This window comes from Schistocerca piceifrons, chromosome 6 (genome assembly GCF_021461385.2).
Source record: "Schistocerca piceifrons isolate TAMUIC-IGC-003096 chromosome 6, iqSchPice1.1, whole genome shotgun sequence".
NCBI lineage: Eukaryota > Metazoa > Arthropoda > Insecta > Orthoptera > Acrididae > Schistocerca > Schistocerca piceifrons.
The window spans coordinates 473,231,779-473,249,224 of NC_060143.1; the positions used below are offsets into that span (position 1 = coordinate 473,231,779).

Consider the following 17,446-nt stretch of genomic DNA (forward strand, 5'->3'; position numbering starts at 1 on the left):
CGGGAGGAGGTTGTCCAAGCAGTTGGGAGTGGTTTTACTGCCCGGAGCTTGTTTCCTTGGAGGGATGACCAAGCATCCCACCACAACGACACAAGCCTCTTACAAACAACCCCACAAACGTCAGATGACAGGACACGATGGGAGGCTGGCCGAGGCAGGAGGACTGCAGCCTTGGCTGCAGCATCTGCAGCCTCATTCCCAGGCACTCCTACATGTCCGGGAACCCACAGAAAGCTGACAGGAGAACCATCATCAGCGAAAGAATGGAGGGACTGCTGGATCCGTTGAACCAAGGGATGGACCGGATAGGGAGCTCCAAGGCTCTGAAGAGCACTGAGTGAGTCAGAGCAGAGTACATACGATGAATGGCGGTGGCGGTGGGCATACTGAACAGCCTGATGGAGAGCAAAAAGCTCGGCCGTAAAGCTGGAACATTGGTCAAGGAGCCGGTATTTAAAGGTGGCGGCCCCGACGACAAAGGCACAGCCGACACCATCGTCAGTTTTGGAGCCATCGGTGTAAATAAAGGTGTGACCGGCAAGTCGAGCACGAAGTTCGACAAACCATGAGCAATACACTGCAGCCGGAGTACCCTCCTTCGGGAGTGAGCTGAGGTCGAGATAAATATGAACCGGAGCCTGGAGCCAAGGTGGTGTCGGGTTCTCACCCTCTCTGAAGGTGGTAGGGAGGGCAAAATCCAATTGTCGAAGCAGGCGACGGAAGCGGACTCCGGGGGGCAGCAGGGCAGACACTTACAACCCGTAATGACGGTCGAGAGAATCGGCGAAGAAGGACTGATAAGTACTTCGCGCCGGTAGGTCAATGGTAATTCGGCAGCTTCAGCATAAGGACTCTTGACAGGACTAGTGTAGAAGGCTCCGGTCGCAAGACGTAACCCCCGATGGTGGATGGAGTTGAGACGGCGTAAGAGGGATGGCCGAGCAGACGAGTAGACGAAGCTCCCATAATCCAGCTTCGATCGGACTGTGGACCGATACAAGCGAAGCAGGACAGTGCGATCTGCTCCCCAAGATGAACCACTAAGAACTCTGAGGACATTAAGGGAACGTGTACAATGGGCAGCCAAATAAGAGACATGCGGAGACCAACAAAGTTTCCTGTCCAATGTGAGCCCTAGAAACTTAGTTGTTTCCACGAATGGGAGAACAACGGGACCGAGATGTAAGGATGGCGGAAGGAACGCTTTATATCGCCAAAAGTTGATACAAACCGTCTTCTCTTCAGAGAACCGGAAGCCATTTGCCACGCTCCATGAGTAGAGGCTGTCTAGACAATGCTGAAGGCAGCGCTCCAGGAGGCATGTTCTCTGGGCACTGCAGTAGATCGCGAAGTCATCGACAAAGAGAGAGCGAGGCATTAGGTGGAATGCAATCCATAATTGGATTGATCGCGATGGCAAAAAGGGCTACACTCAAGACGGAGCCCTGAGGCACTCCGTTCTCCTGGAGGAAGACGTCGGACAATACGGAACCCACACATACCCTAAACTTTGGATCCATTAAAAAGGAATCAATAAAAAGGGGCAGGCGACCGCAGGTATCATAAGCCTTCTCCAAATAGAAGAACACGGCTACCGTTTGGCGCCTTCGCAAAAAGTTGTTCATGATGAATGACGACAAGGTCACAAGGTGGTCAACAGCAGAGCGGCGGCGACGAAAGCCGCATTGAACATTGGTAAGTAGCCGTCGAGATTCAAGAATCCAGACTAACCGAGCATTAACCATGCGCTCCATCACCTTACAGACACAGCTTGTAAGAGAAATGGGGTGGTAACTAGAAGGAAGGTGTCCATCCTTCCCGGGTTTGTGTATAGGAACAACGACGGCATCATGCCAACGCATGGGGACCTGACCTTCGGTCCAGACGCGATTGTAGGTACGAAGAAGGAAGCTTTTGCCCGCCGGAGAAAGGTGTGCCAGCATCTGAATGTGAATGGCATCTGGCCCCGGGGCAGAGGACCGGGACAGTGCAAGCGCACGTTCGAGTTCCCGCATAGTAAAGGGGGCATTGTAAGTTTCCAGATTCAGCGAGTGGAAGGAAGGTCGCCGAGCCTCTTTGCCTCTTTCCTGGGAAGGCAGGCAGGGTGGTAATGGGCGGAGCTTGAAACCTCCGTGAAAAACCGGCCGAAGGCGTTGGAGACAGCCACCGGATCAACGAGGACCTTATTACCTGAGGTCAGACCAGGTACAGAGGAGTGGGCCTTAATGCCCGACAGCCGGCGCAGGCTACCTCAAACGACAGAAGAGGGAGTAAAACTGTTAAAGGAGCTGGTGAAAGAGGCCCAACAAGCTTTTTTGCTGTCTTTGATGACTCTACGGCATTGCGCTCGGAGCCGTTTGCATCCAATACAATTCGCCAACATAGGATGGCGGCAAAAGGTGCGTAAAGCACGTCGTCGAGCATGGATTGCGTCTCTACAAGCCTCATGCCACCAGAGGACGGAAACGAGATGTGAAGAAGAGGTAGTACGAGGAATGGAACGTTCAGCAGCATTGATGATAACAGCCGTGAGGTATTCAACCTGACTGTCACAACTGAGAAAATCATGGTCCGGAAAGGTCGCCAGGGAGGAGTAAAGTCCCCAGTCAGCTTTCGGTATGTTCCAGCTCGAAGGACGTGGGGATGGGGTGTGGTGCAGGAGACAAACGACACAGGGGAAGTGGTCGCTCGAATAGGTGTCAGAAAGGACATACCACTCGAACCGACGGGCAAGAGTGGTAGAACAGATCGAGAGGTCCAAGTGGGAGTAGGTAGGAGTAGAGTCCGAGAGGAAAGTCGGGGCGCCAGTATTGAGACAGACAAGATTGAGATGGTTGAAGACATCCGCCAAGAGTGAGCCTCTTTGACAGGATGCAGGAGAGCCCCAAAGGGGATGATGGGCATTGAAGTCGTCAAACAATAAAAACGGCGGAGGAAGCTGAACAATCAGGTGCATCATGTCAGCCCGACTAACTGCGGATGACGATGGAGTGTAGATGGTACAAACTGAAAAAGTAAAAGCATAAAGAGTAATACAGACAGCTATTGCTTGGAGTGGGGTGGTCAATGGGATGGGATGGTAATAGACATCGTCCCGAATGAGCAACATGACCCCACCATGAGCTAGGATACCGTCCACAGGGGTGAGGTCATACCGCTCCGAGGTATAGTGGGTAAAGGCAATACGATCAGTCGGGCGCAACTTGGTTTCCTGGAGACCGAGGACGAGCGGACAGTGCAGGCGGAGGAGCAATTGTAATTCCTCCCGATTAGATCGAATACCTCTTATGTTCCAATGTAACAAGGCCATCGCCAGTCAAAAAAGAGGGGGAACGAGACGGGTGAAGAGCTGGTCACCTCGACGGCCGCAGAGGGCCAGGTTTCGAGGGAACAACGCTACAACTGGCGGGAGGCGGATCCTGTTCCATCGAGTCGTCGCCAGCTGCGGCCGCTGTCCCGGGTTGCGTAGGAGGGGCAGCATCATTTGCCGACGAGAGGCCAGCTGAGTGCCTGGCAGCAGAGCGTCCCGGCGAAAGTGAGGACGGCCGGGAGCAGCGACTCACAGATGGAGCGTCGGACGAAACGCGCCGAGGTGGAGAGGGGGATAAAGATTTCTTCTTGGAGGCCTTCTTGGAAGTCCAAGGAGGCACAGGGATGGTGGGCGGGACCCGAAGAAGGTCCTCATGCACGGGGTCCGTTTTGGAACGCCGGACCTCGGAAGCCGGGGTCCAGAATGTTTCCTCGATGGACACCTGAGAAGAGGATCGCTTCTCAGGCGGTGGAGGGGGAGGAGGAGGAGGAAGGGTGGCCCCTGGGGCAGAGGGGGTGGGGGCCACGGGGGAGGAGGATTTGGAAGGGAGGGATTTGGGAGGCGGAGGCAGAGCCCCCTGATGGGCAGAGGAGGCGGAGGGGGGACAGGATAGGGGTGAGGATACAGCGGAAGGAGTGGACACAACTGAGGCAAACGAAGTGGTCAGTGACACAGGACGAAGGCAGTCATACTTCTTCCTGGCCTCAGAATAAGAGAGCCGATCCAAAGTTTTGATTTCTTGTATCTTCTTCTCCTTCTGATAGGCGGGGCAGTCTGAGGATCTAGGCGAGTGGACGCCAGGACAATTAATGCACCGAGGTGGTGGGGTGCATGTATGTTCCTCACGAAGAGGACGTCCACAATTGCCACAAAGGGGCTCAGCCTCACACCGGGACGACATGTGCCCAAAGCGCAAACACCTAAAACAGCGCATAGGAGGCGGGACGTCGCACCGGTAGCACATCACCTTTACCTTCTCCGGGAGAACGTCCCCCTCGAAGGCGAGGATAAAGGCCCCGGTGTCGATGCGACGGTCTTTGGGGCCGCGCTGGACTCGCCGGACGAAATGCACGCCGCGACGCTCCAGGTTGGCCCTGAGCTCCTCATCAAATTGTAGCAGGAGGTCACGATGAAAAATAACCCCCTGCGTCCTATTTAGTGCCAGATGTGGGACAATGGATACTGGGATGTCCCCTAGGCGGTCGCACGCCTGGAGTGCCGCCGACTGTGTGGCAGAGGTGGTCTTCATAAGAACGGACCCTGATCGCATCTTGCTGAGAGCCTCGATTTCCCCGAAGACGTCCTCAATGTGAGGAACAAAGAACATGGGCTTGGAGGTGGCGAACGTCCCCCCCATCGGTTCGAGAACAGACCAAATAGCGGGGGAAGTACTTCGCCCCAAGCCGGCGGGCCTGTCCCTCCTCCCATGGAGTGGCCAAGGGGGAAAGGGCAGGAGAACCAGAACTAGAAACAGTACCTTTTCTTTTGAAAGACTCGGCCGCAGAGCGACCTGATACGTGTTGACGTTTCATCTGCGAAACGTCCGCCCCGATACCACCCACTCCGACCAGGGGCTCTCCCCACGGGCGCCACCCAGCCGCAGCAAGGGCCACCTGGCAGGATGACCATTGCCGGGAGTCCTGATGCCCCAAGGAGACGGGCATCTACTCCTTGGCCAACGTGGGGAGGGTGCAGCTCAGGTATCGGCAGTACGATCCCTGTGTTGTCAGGGGGCTACAACCTAGAGGGTACATGACGACCCCACCACAACGGGCTGGCTACCGTGCTGGATTTCTGGTGCCATGGAAAGTCCATCATGATCGCTGGTGCAGATGGAGATGCACTATGGGCGTAACTTGGACAACCCATCAGGCGTTTAGGCCCAATTTGAGGAATAGTGGGTATGGTTACAATGCCGGTGCAATGCTGAGTGCCAAGGTCTTAGTGCACTTAGGACCAGTGGTACACCATGTAAGGTGTCCTTCCCCAAAAGGCTCGTACTTCTGTAGAATTTTGAAATATGGAGGTCAAACCCCAAGGGGGACCATCACATAGAAGGCCGAAACGGTTGAAACTCCTTTTAGTCGCCTCTTACGACAGGCAGGAATACCTCGGGCCTATTCTTACCTCGGACCCGCAGGGGGGGTAATGTGCATGATGGAGGTAATGATCAGATAAATAATGACAAAGACAGTGATAGCACAGCTCAGCAACAGCTGGCTAATGGTATGCTGTAAAAAGCAATGGTATTATACCTCTTAACTGATGCCGATTGCTACCAATCAGAATTAGGGAGGCCATGCACCAAGTTATACACTAAAGCACCAAAGAAACTGGTATAGGCATGCATATTCAAATACAGAGATATGTAAACAGGCAGAATAGTGCACTATGGTTGGCAACCCTCATATAAGACAACAAGTGTCTGGTGCTGTTTTTGGATTGGTTACTGCTACTACAATGGCAGGTTATCAAGATGTAAATGAGTTTGAACATGGTGTTATCATCAGCATATGAGCAATGGGACATTTCTGACATTTTGATGAAGTGGGGATTTTCCCATATGACCATTTCACAAGTGTACTGTGAATATCAGGGATCTGGTAAAACATCATCAAATCTCTGATAATTCTGCAGCCAGAAAAGGATCCTGTAAGAATGGGACCGATGACAACTGAAGAGAATCATTCAACGTGATGGAAGTGCAACCCTTCCACAATTTGCTGCGGAGTTCAATGGGGGGGGGGGGGGGGGGCATCAACAAGTGCCAGTGTGCGAACCCATTCAACAAAATCTCATCGATATGGGCTTTCGGAGCCGAAGGCCCACTCGAGTACACTTGATGACCGCACAACAAAAAGCTTTACACCTTGTCTGGGCCCATCAACACTGACATTGAATTGTTGATGACTGGAAACATGTTGCCTGGTCAGACGAGTCTTGTTTCAGATTGTATCAAGCAGATAGATGTGTGTGGGTTTGGAGACATCCTCATGAATCCATGAACCCTGCATGTCAGCAGGGCACTTTTCAAGCTGGTGGAGATTCTGTAATGATGTAGGGTGTGTGCAGTTGGAGTGATATGGGACCCCTGGTATGTCTAGATATGACTGACATGTGACATGTACATAAGCATCCTGTCTGAATATCTGCATCTATTGATGTCAATTGTGCATTCCGATGGACTTGGGCAATTCCAGCAGGACAATGCAACACCTCATATGTCCAGAATTGCTACAGAGTGGCTCCAGAAACTCTCTTCCGAGTTTAAACATTTCCGCTGGCCACCAAACACCCCTGACATGAACATTATTGAGCATATCTGGGATGCCTTGCAACGTACTGTTCAGAAAAGATCTCCACCCCCTCCCACTAATGTGGATTTATGGACAGCCCTGCAGGATTCATGGTGTCATTTCCTTCCAGCACTACTTCAAACATTAGTCAAGTCCATGCCACATTGTGTTGTTGCACTTCTGCATGCTCAGGAGGGCCCTACACAATATTAGGCAGGTGTACCAGTTTCTTCAATTCATCAGTGTAGTTTCCACGTAGTACGTAAACATTATGATAGGAAATAATATACATGGATTTATTTATTAGGTATTTAATATTCACTTATGCACCCAAATACATCGTGAAAGTAGCACCTGTGCTCATTGTTTCAGAGACTGTTCATTTGGTTTGGAGCACATTATTTGGTGCATGTATAAAGGGGCATTGAAAAAGAAACGAGCCAGAGTCTGGAATGCACAAACCGGTGACAGAAGGGTAATACCGTGGCATGTGTAACTACGTGTGGTTCTGATTGGAGCTTGGAAGTTCACAGTCCGTCACTAGAGGGCACATCACATGACTATACAGCACGCATCAATCATCCAACGCTGCCAGTTGCATTGCAGACTGGCATGGAGGCATCAAAAGAAGGGCAAAGAGGTGTTGTTCGTTTTCTGACAGTGGAAGGAGTAGGAGGAATGGACAATCATCAACAAATGTCACAAGTGTACGGCAAACACTGCACATCCCTTGCAAGTGTCAAGGCATGGCACAAGTGCTTCAGGGAAGAATGGGTGTTGTTAGCCGATGATGCACAGTCTGGAGCACCACACTGCATTACTGATGACATCGTACAGCTGGTGGATTCACTCATTACGCAGGACTGCCAAGTGACAGTGAAAGCCACAGTCACCATGGTTGGATTGAGCATCAGAAGTGTTCACACCATCATGAAGGTATGACTGCACATGTGCATAGAGTGTGCCCAATGGGTGCCCCAAGGTCTTCAACCACACCAGGAAGCATGTTGAATGGCTCACTGTCTTGTTCATCTGCAGTGCTATGCTCAGGAAGGGAGTGTTCCTGGCATGAGTGGTGGCTAGAGATGAGTCATGGTGTCATCACTTCGAAACAGAATCAAAACGACAGTCTCCAGTGGAAGCATCCAGGTACCCACCACCAAAAAAAGCCAAGGCCATCCACAAGAGTGCAGGAAAGGTTATGCTGATGTTCTTCTTTGACCAAGATGGCCCCCTTCTGATTCACTTCCTGGAGCACAGGACAACAGTGAATGCCCAGCATTACTCTCAAACCTTGACCACCCTTCAAGTGATCAAATCAAAACAACCAGGTAATATCATCCATGGTTTCATTCTGCTCAATGACAATGCAAAGCCTCATATGGCCAACACAGTCATGGTACTCCTGAAGAAATTGAAATGGGAGATTATCGGCCACCTCCATACGGTCAGGACCTCTCTCCTTGTGATTACGCCATTTTTGGCCCCTTAAAAAGGCTCCAAGGGGCAAATGATTCACCTCGGATGATGACATCCAGTTGTACATGTGGAACTGGTTAACAGTGCAGCCCTGGGAATTTTATGAGACAGTCATTCACCTCCTTGTGTCACAGTTGGACAAGTGTCTCAACAGCCAGGGTCAATACTTCTAACATACAGGTACTGGTTTCTATAATTATGCCTCTAACTCATTTCTCTTTGAACACCCCTTATACACTCCTGGAAATGGAAAAAAGAACACATTGACACCGGTGTGTCAGACCCACCATACTTGCTCCGGACACTGCGAGAGGGCTGTACAAGCAATGATCACACGCACGGCACAGCGGACACACCAGGAACCGCGGTGTTGGCCGTCGAATGGCGCTAGCTGCGCAGCATTTGTGCACCGCCGCCGTCAGTGTCAGCCAGTTTGCCGTGGCATACGGAGCTCCATCGCAGTCTTTAACACTGGTAGCATGCCGCGACAGCGTGGACGTGAACCGTATGTGCAGTTGACGGACTTTGAGCGAGGGCGTATAGTGGGCATGCGGGAGGCCGGGTGGGCGTACCGCCAAATTGCTCAACACGTGGGGCGTGAGGTATCCACAGTACATCGATGTTGTCGCCAGTGGTCGGCGGAAGGTGCACGTTCCCGTCGACCTGGGACCGGACCGCAGCGACGCACGGATGCACGCCAAGACCGTAGGATCCTACGCAGTGCCGTAGGGGACCGCACCGCCACTTCCCAGCAAATTAGGGACACTGTTGCTCCTGGGGTATCGGCGAGGACCATTCGCAACCGTCTCCATGAAGCTGGGCTACGGTCCCGCACACCGTTAGACCGTCTTCCGCTCACGCCCCAACATCGTGCAGCCCGCCTCCAGTGGTGTCGCGACAGGCGTGAATGGAGGGACGAATGGAGACGTGTCGTCTTCAGCGATGAGAGTCGCTTCTGCCTTGGTGCCAATGATGGTCGTATGCGTGTTTGGCGCCGTGCAGGTGAGCGCCACAATCAGGACTGCATACGACCGAGGCACACAGGGCCAACACCCGGCATCATGGTGTGGGGAGCGATCTCCTACACTGGCCGTACACCACTGGTGATCGTCGAGGGGACTCTGAATAGTGTACGGTACATCCAAACCGTCATCGAATCCATCGTTCTACCATTCCTAGACCGGCAAGGGAACTTGCTGTTCCAACAGGACAATGCACGTCCACATGTATCCCGTGCCACCCAACGTGCTCTAGAAGGTGTAAGTCAACTACCCTGGCCAGCAAGATCTCCGGATCTGTCCCCCATTGAGCATGTTCGGGACTGGATGAAGCGTCGTCTCACGCGGTCTGCACGTCCAGCACGAACGCTGGTGCAACTGAGGCGCCAGGTGGAAATGGCATGGCAAGCCGTTCCACAGGACTACATCCAGCATCTCTACGATCGTCTCCATGGGAGAATAGCAGCCTGCATTGCTGCGAAAGGTGGATATACACTGTACTAGTGCCGACATTGTGCATGCTCTGTTGCCTGTGTCTATGTGCCTGTGGTTCTGTCATTGTGATCATGTGATGTATCTGACCACAGGAATGTGTCAATAAAGTTTCCCCTTCCTGGGACAATGAATTCACGGTGTTCTTATTTCAATTTCCAGGAGTGTATTTTTGCAGAACTCAAGGATCCAAAAGTATGTTTGTAGAATGGGAAAAGGAATTCAATGTGATGGGATTTAGTAGGCTTATGAGAATTGCAGCTTAAAAGTTCATACAAAACAGAATTGAATTCAGAGCATATGTTTTATCAGAAAGTAGAGAACACGGGGGATATTCAGGTACCGGTCTTATTGTAAATAAGAGAAATAAAAACATTGTTACAGGTATTGAAAGAATCTTGAAAAAAAGTACCAGGATTTGATTTCAAAATAAATGAAAAATATTTTATGTAAATCATTAAATTATGTACACTGACTTATTCACATTTTGACAAGGAGGTAAAAGAGCTCTACTAGTGCTCTATGAAAAAGACTGATAAATGACAGCAAATCCAACTAAAATATGAAAACTGAAATTCTGTATGTGAAAATAGGACTAAAACTTTACTGAGAAGCTTAGGGTATGAAACAAGAAGTGACAAAAATCCTATGTTACTAGAATTTGTTGAGAAGAACAGCGTGTTCATCCTTAAACCCATTCTTCCCAAGGAAAATAAACTGAAAATTGACTTGGGAAGTATCAGATTAAATTAAAAATGAAATACGTAACCCAAAATTTAACAACTGCTAAGCAAATTGTAAATGATATGAGAGACCTAAATCACTTTAAAATTTGGTAATAACATACATTGGAAACAATGAAAGTATGAAGTAGACAAACCAAGAACAGATTTTGTTTAGATGCTGCAGGTCATCAAAATAACAGATGACACAGGAGCCATCTGTGGTATCACGTATTGATACCACCCCACAGATGTCAATGTTGGTAACAGAATTGCAAGTTTCCATTACACACAGATAGTGGTCATGCAGGATCTAACAGATCCAATGGTATGTGTCCACTGAGCCATGCGTCTAGTGGCTCAGCACCACGCTCTCTGCCACTGCAATATAGGATGGCTGGTGGCAGCCACTCATCCCACTTGCAATTGGAGCCTCATCGCTATGACACAATCATTCGTGCTTAGTACAGTAAACCTCTTCCTGGTTGACACTGTGGTAGCTGGACTCTATTTCTAGCTGCATTATTTGTAATGAGTCTTCATAGGCTTGGAGAAATACAAGTTAAGTACATCTTGTGGTTAGAGTGTTAATGTGTTCACTAATCATTTCCGTATCTGTTCAGCTTTCCTGTGACAACAATTGCTGCACCACTCTGTAACCCACATCTCCTTAACATTATGTATGAAGTCATATGCAACAAACATGATGATGAGAAATACTACCTAGATGTGGCAGTCATCTTGTTTGATTCTTCCTGTAATCTTTTTTGTTGTTGCTGTTGTTGTTGTTGTTGTTGTTGTTGTTTGTCTTTTTTCCCAGTATTTGGCTTGCTTGTGCTGTTTATATTCTAGGTTCCTTAGTTGCTGCTTTTGCAGCCCCTTTAGCTTTCTCTGTTCATTGCTTCATAGATTATGGCTACTAAACCACAATCGTGTGCTGCAGCAGCTGCAGCTGACCTAACGCAGTTTATTCAGTTTCAGAGTCAACAACTGCCACAACTACTTGAAGTGATAAATCAATCCATCATGGTGCAGATGACTTCACACAAGACACCGGACCCAGATGCAATACCACCACCTGCACCTGTGCTGTAATTTCGTGAGTTTGACAAGGCAAAGGAAGACTGGACAGAGTACCTTACAAAGTTCAATGTGCATGTTGCAGCACTTCACATATAAGTACTGACGAACATTCTTATTTATTGGCCATGGCAGGAGTGACTATTTACAGGTTGTGCTCCACTAAATCCTGCCCTGAATTAGTACCATACAAGGACCTATTGCAGGTGCTTACAAAGTATTATGAGGGCAGAGTACAAGTGGCAGCTGCCCATTACAAATTCTTTAGATTGCACAAGCAACAAGAACAGACATACCGTCAGTGGGTGACTGAATTGCAAGGCCTTACTAGAGAGTATAGATTCAAATGTGACTGCAGCAAATATTACAGAGATACAATGATTTGTGATGTCATCATGCACAATGTAGCTAACTCTTGAATTCGAGAACAGGTTCTTAATACGCAGACACTTCCTTGCAAAAGGTACTGCAGGTTCTTGACTATCGAGATTCCAGTGAAAGCACAGCAAACACTTTTGAGGTAGCACCAGTTTGTTCTGCAGATAGCCACGGCAAACAGGCCTCACACCTGGCTTGCAAACAGTGTTGCCTGGTTGGCCACAGCAACAGCACTTGTGTAAACATGTGTCACACACAGCACAAGATATGAAGTCATGTCCTTGCTGTAATATGTTACATGACCAGCAATCGTGCCCTTCACATGAAGTAATTTGATTTTCTTGTGGCAAACAGGGACATCTACAGTCAGTGTGGGACATGTACAGTCAGACAGTCGGTGTGCTTACAAAAGCGTAAGGACCCCCCTAGAAAAGCTCGCAACTCGTCCACATGAGGACAACGAATTTTCTGTCTCTTACTACTGCTGGACAATCAGTCAATTTTCAGCTTGACACTGGAGCTCCACTGGGTTTACTCAGTTATAGCACTTGTGAACTGCTCGATGAGCCTAAATTGTGCAGTCATGCCATACGCTGACAATTTATAAAAGTCGTGACATTTCTGTCTTAAGGCACCGGTAGCCTTCCTCGAACTTCCTGAAATTTGACAAAGACAGTAATATTTACAGTGCTTCCCTCCCTTTTGATTTGTCTGAGTTAAGCATTCAGGATAATTTACTTTCTGTTTCTTTCTTTGATCCTCAGGAGAGTGGTGCTCAGTTATATGCTGAATTTCAGGATTTGTTTTCTGAGTTTTTAGGCAAAGCCAATAATTTTGTTTTTCATGTCACAATAAAGCACATTCCACAGTCAGGCTCGACGCTCCCTCAGTCCCTTTTCAGGAACAGGTGGCTCAGGAACTTGCTACTTTTCTAAACAGTGGGGTCACAGCACACATTATTGCCAGTCAGTGGGTGTCCCCTCCTGTTATAAAGCAGCTCTCCAGCAGACTCCAGTTGTGTGGCTGATGTTAAGAAAACTGTAAATCTTCAAAAAGTCCCTGATGTTTATCCCTTGCTGTGCCCAGAGGGACTGATAAATAAAGTAGGTGTCAGTTATTACTTTTACAAAACTGCTTTGCATGATGCTTACTTGCAGTTCTCTCTGGATGGGTGGTTGAAAGAGGTCTTTGTCATTAACACTCATCTGAGTCTCTTCAAATTTTTGATATTGCTGTTTGGCAGTGCTTCCACATCCACGACATTTCAGTGATTTCTGGAGCAGCTGACTACTAAAGTTTCTTTTTGCTTGAATTATTTAGATGACACTGTCACCTCACATTGCATTCCTGAAGAACACATTAGCAGCCTTTGTTGTCTGTTTCTAGTGTTGTCCACAGCTGGTCTCAAATGTAACAGAAATGAATGTGTTTTTTCCAGACTGAGCTTGAGTATTTAGGACATGTTACTAACAGCCAACATTTTCACCCAGTGCAGTCACTATTGCATGCTATCTGTGACCTTCCACATGCAATATGTGAAAATTACAGTTTGTTTTATGGGTGCTCACATATTTCATACAGTTTATTCCTAATGCTCCACAAACTGCGGCTCCCTTGCATTGCTTGCACAGGAAGAATGTTCATTTTGTTTGGTTGCAAGAGTGTCAATCTGCTTTCCAGACACTAAAAGATGCTTTGCTTAGTGATCGATGCCTTGTTCATTTTGATTCTCTTACAGCATTAGTGCAGTTTTGTCACATTAATTTGGTGCTGTTGGTAGGCTGATTACCTTCGCTTTGAAGTTGTTGAACAAAGCTTAATGTAATTATTGGCAAATTGAAAAAGAGGCTCTCATCATTTGTCCATGGTGTCACTAAGTTTCATCAATATCTTTTTGGCAGAAAATTTCACTTGGTTACTGACCATAAATCTCTACAATCTTTGTTTGACCATTCTCAGTCAGCCCCAACTCACACAGTGCAGAAGCTGTAATGGTGAGCTGTTCTTTTGTCATTACCAATATGAGATTGTGTATCAGCTCACTTCTAAGCATGCCAAGGCAGATGCTCTTTCTTGTGTCCCTGTTGGCCCGGACTCCACTCTTGATGAGTCCTCTGTTTCTTGTTGCAACACTGATGCATGACACACAATTGTTTTGCGTAGCTTTCTGCCCAATCACTGGAAAATTGCCCAGGCCACAGCAACAGATCCTGATTTGCAGATTCCATTGCACTATATCCATGCTTTTTGGCTATGTTCAGCCAGACAGATTCGTAGTTCTGTGGTTCACCAATATTTTGCCCCTTTATAAGCTTTACAGTTCAAGTTGTTAATTTGCTTTGCACTGATAATGGCTACTCACTTGTTCTGGTTCCCCAGGCTCTCCACCCTGATATGCTTCATTTGTTATACCAAGGTCACTGGGGCATAGTTCTCACCAAGCAGTTGGTGTGACATCATTGCACTTAGCACAGTCTTGATGCACAAATTGAACAGTTAACTTCTCAGTGCCAAGACAGTGATGACATCAGCCAGCTCTGTCTTAGCAGTTCTTTGCATGCCCAAAACATCAAGTGCCTTGGCAATGTTTGCACTTTGATTTCATGGGCCTATATTGGAATAAACATTGACTCACATCATTGCCACTTTTACTAAATTTCTCTTTGTGGTTCCTATGCACTCTGCTGTGACTTGTTCCACAATCCAGGCCTTGTCATCAATCTTTTTCTTAGAGGGATTGCCTGCAGTGATTGTGACTGACAACAGACCTCAATTTGTTGCCACCAAATTGGCTGCTTCTGGCATCAAGCATATCACAAATGTACAACTCCACCCACAATTCAACGATAAAGCTGGACACCTTTTATGAACATTTAAGCAACAGATGGACAGACTTTATGTTTCCACACATGGGGTCAAGCTCTGTTGCTCTTCTTGTTTTCCTACCACTCCCAGCCAAGAGATAGATCATCACCAGTGGAGTTGTTACATGGATGGCACCATTGCACCTTGCTTCAATTCCTGCACCCACCTTGGTGGGTGGAACCCAGAATATCAAACTAATGATTCAGTCTTTTACAGATTGTGTGGCAGAGTGAGGTGCTGGGGGCACGGCACCATTGTACGATGTATTGGATGTTCTATGTTTCTCCTGCAAGGACTGGCAGGATTAGTGACACAGCAACAGACTCAAATTCATCCATGTGAATTGTGCGATCCTGCCACAGGCCTTACGCTTTCAGATTCTGTGCCTGCCTCGACACAGCAGCCCTAGTTGCATCTGGTGCCCATGGTCCCCAAGCAGTTGGTGCCAGAATCAAAACCGATGGAAGTCAACAACCTTTCACAAGTACCGCCATAACCACAGCCACCATTGTCTGTGAATGGGCCACTCTTCATGATGCTGTCCCATGTGCTGACTTCAGTCCCTCTGCAGTCACCAAGATGCTTCTGTCTTTGTTTGCTGCATTATCTCTGGAAGTGGGATCATGTCTTCTGCCTTGTTTTTTGGCTGTTGTTGCCAGTCCTCAGTGTCAGTTTGCATCTCCACATTGTCACCTGTACCCAGCCCTCCCTCCCATCATCATTCACTCAACTGCACCACACAACAACATAACAGAATTGCAAGTTTCTGTTCCACGCCGATAGCAGTCATACAGGGCCTAGAGGACCCAGTGGTTTGCACCTGCTGGGCCACATTTCCAGCAGCTCAGCACCATGACTGCCCTCTGCCACTGTGATATAGGACAGATGGTGGTAGCCACTCATCCCACTTGCACTTGTTGCACTTGGAGCCTCATCACTACGACAATACTTTGTGGTTAATACAGCGAGCCTCTTCTCTGTTGACACTGTGATAGCTGGACTCTATTTCTTGGTGCATTATTTGTAATGAGTCTTTGTTAATTTGGAGAAACACAAGATAAGTAAATATTCTGTTGACTGTGTTAGCTTTTTCACTAATCATTTTGGCTCCTGTCCAGCTTTCCTAAGACAACAGTTGCTGCACTACTCTGTAGCCCATCTCCTTACCATTGTGTATAAATTTGTACACAACACTATCAACAGAGAGAAAACTGTAAAACCATTATTGTACTTATTTAAATGTTTTATAGTTCAAGGAATGAATTGGAAACATAGATAGTTAATCATGAAAATAGTGATATTCTGGAGGTAACGGCAGATGTGATGTATAAAGCCATTCTATGTATAAGTAAATGAAAGGCACTTGCAAAAGCACACCTCATATCTAAGCTTTGGGGGGCAATTGATATTGATTTTGCAGTGAATGGTGGAAAATGGTACTGGGTACAGTTGCTGCTAGTCAGAATCTGTACATGTTCCAGTTTTCTTCAAAATGATACTGAATTCAAAATGTTCAAATATGTATGAATTCCTAAGGGACTTAACTGCTGAGCTCGTCGGTCCCTAGATTTACACACTACTTAAACTAACTTATGCTAATAACAACACACACACCCATGCCTGAGGGGCACACACCCTGAGCCTGACCGACAACAATGGCCAAAAAACTGGGCAGAGGGTATGCACGCACATCCAGATACAATGTAGCACTGCCGGCGGGAGGGGCAGTGCAATTTGTGACATGATGCCTCAAACCACACAGCCACTCCACGTGGCTTGAATTCATATGTCTTGTCTGTGTGGTGTGACAGGATGCAAGTTCAAATTGTGGAAATCCTTAGTCTTGGTATTTCCGGGGTCGGTAGAAGGTGTTGAGAGTTCAGTAGAAATGATTAATGCTGGACACAAAGTAGTAAAAAAGAACCTTAAAAACTGTTGCAGAATGCCTAGGAAGGAGGCTAATTCTCCACAATTGGAACAATGCTGTAATTATTACACTGTAAATGAAAGGAGACAGTCAGGGTACAAACACTACAAACCTATTCCCCTCCTCTCCATAACACATAAGGTATTCATGAAAATTGCCAGCAACTGCATAAAAAATCAGTAAATTCTATCAGGCAAAGGAACATACTTTCTTTAGAAGTAGATATAGCACAATGGACTGTTTGAAAGTTGTAATAAAAGTATAGAATGGAACAATCAGAATGATTTTCCACTTTATTTGGAATTTGTATGTTTTGAGAATGCTTTTAACTCAGTCACAACAAAATCTACACTGACTGGCTTAAAAAAAGGGCATTGACATACATAAACTCAGGAAAATATGCCATTGCTTCCACTTTAAGACTTCATCAGAATGGTGAAAAATTTGGAATTGAGAGGTGGATCAGGCAAGACAGTCTTAAAAGAAGTTTTCTGATACTTAATCTGGAAGAACAGAGAAGAAATGTGTGTTAACTGAACAGGCCTGAATGACTTGTTTCATTTCTGTCATTGTATGGAAAAGACAGAGCTCAACAAGAAATGATGGTACTTTTTTATGTAGCCTACAGCTCAATTTTTGATCTGAAAAGTAACAGATAAAACAGGGACTTTGTGTAATTTAATGATGAAACAAATTCATGTACAATATGCTCAATTAACAGTGAGAAGAGATGTGAAATGAATGGAGGTGATTTAATGTTGAAAGAGCAGGTTGCCGCTCATTGTGTGATTCTGCAATCTACTAGAATGCTTTGATATCAAATCCATAATGTTTATAAAAAAGTATAGTGGTCTGTTGTAACAAGTTACAGTCGCTAAAAGTTTTCTCAAAGGCTTTAT

The 17,446-nt window shown here is 47.2% G+C and overlaps 1 protein-coding gene across 3 annotated transcripts in view; it reads right to left on the reverse strand.

Annotated features, from left to right (window-relative positions):
- The window catches only part of LOC124802489 (carotenoid isomerooxygenase), a 376,100-nt gene that overhangs the window by 43,569 nt on the left and 315,085 nt on the right, over window positions 1-17,446 (reverse strand). The gene's annotated exons all lie outside the window — the stretch shown is intronic.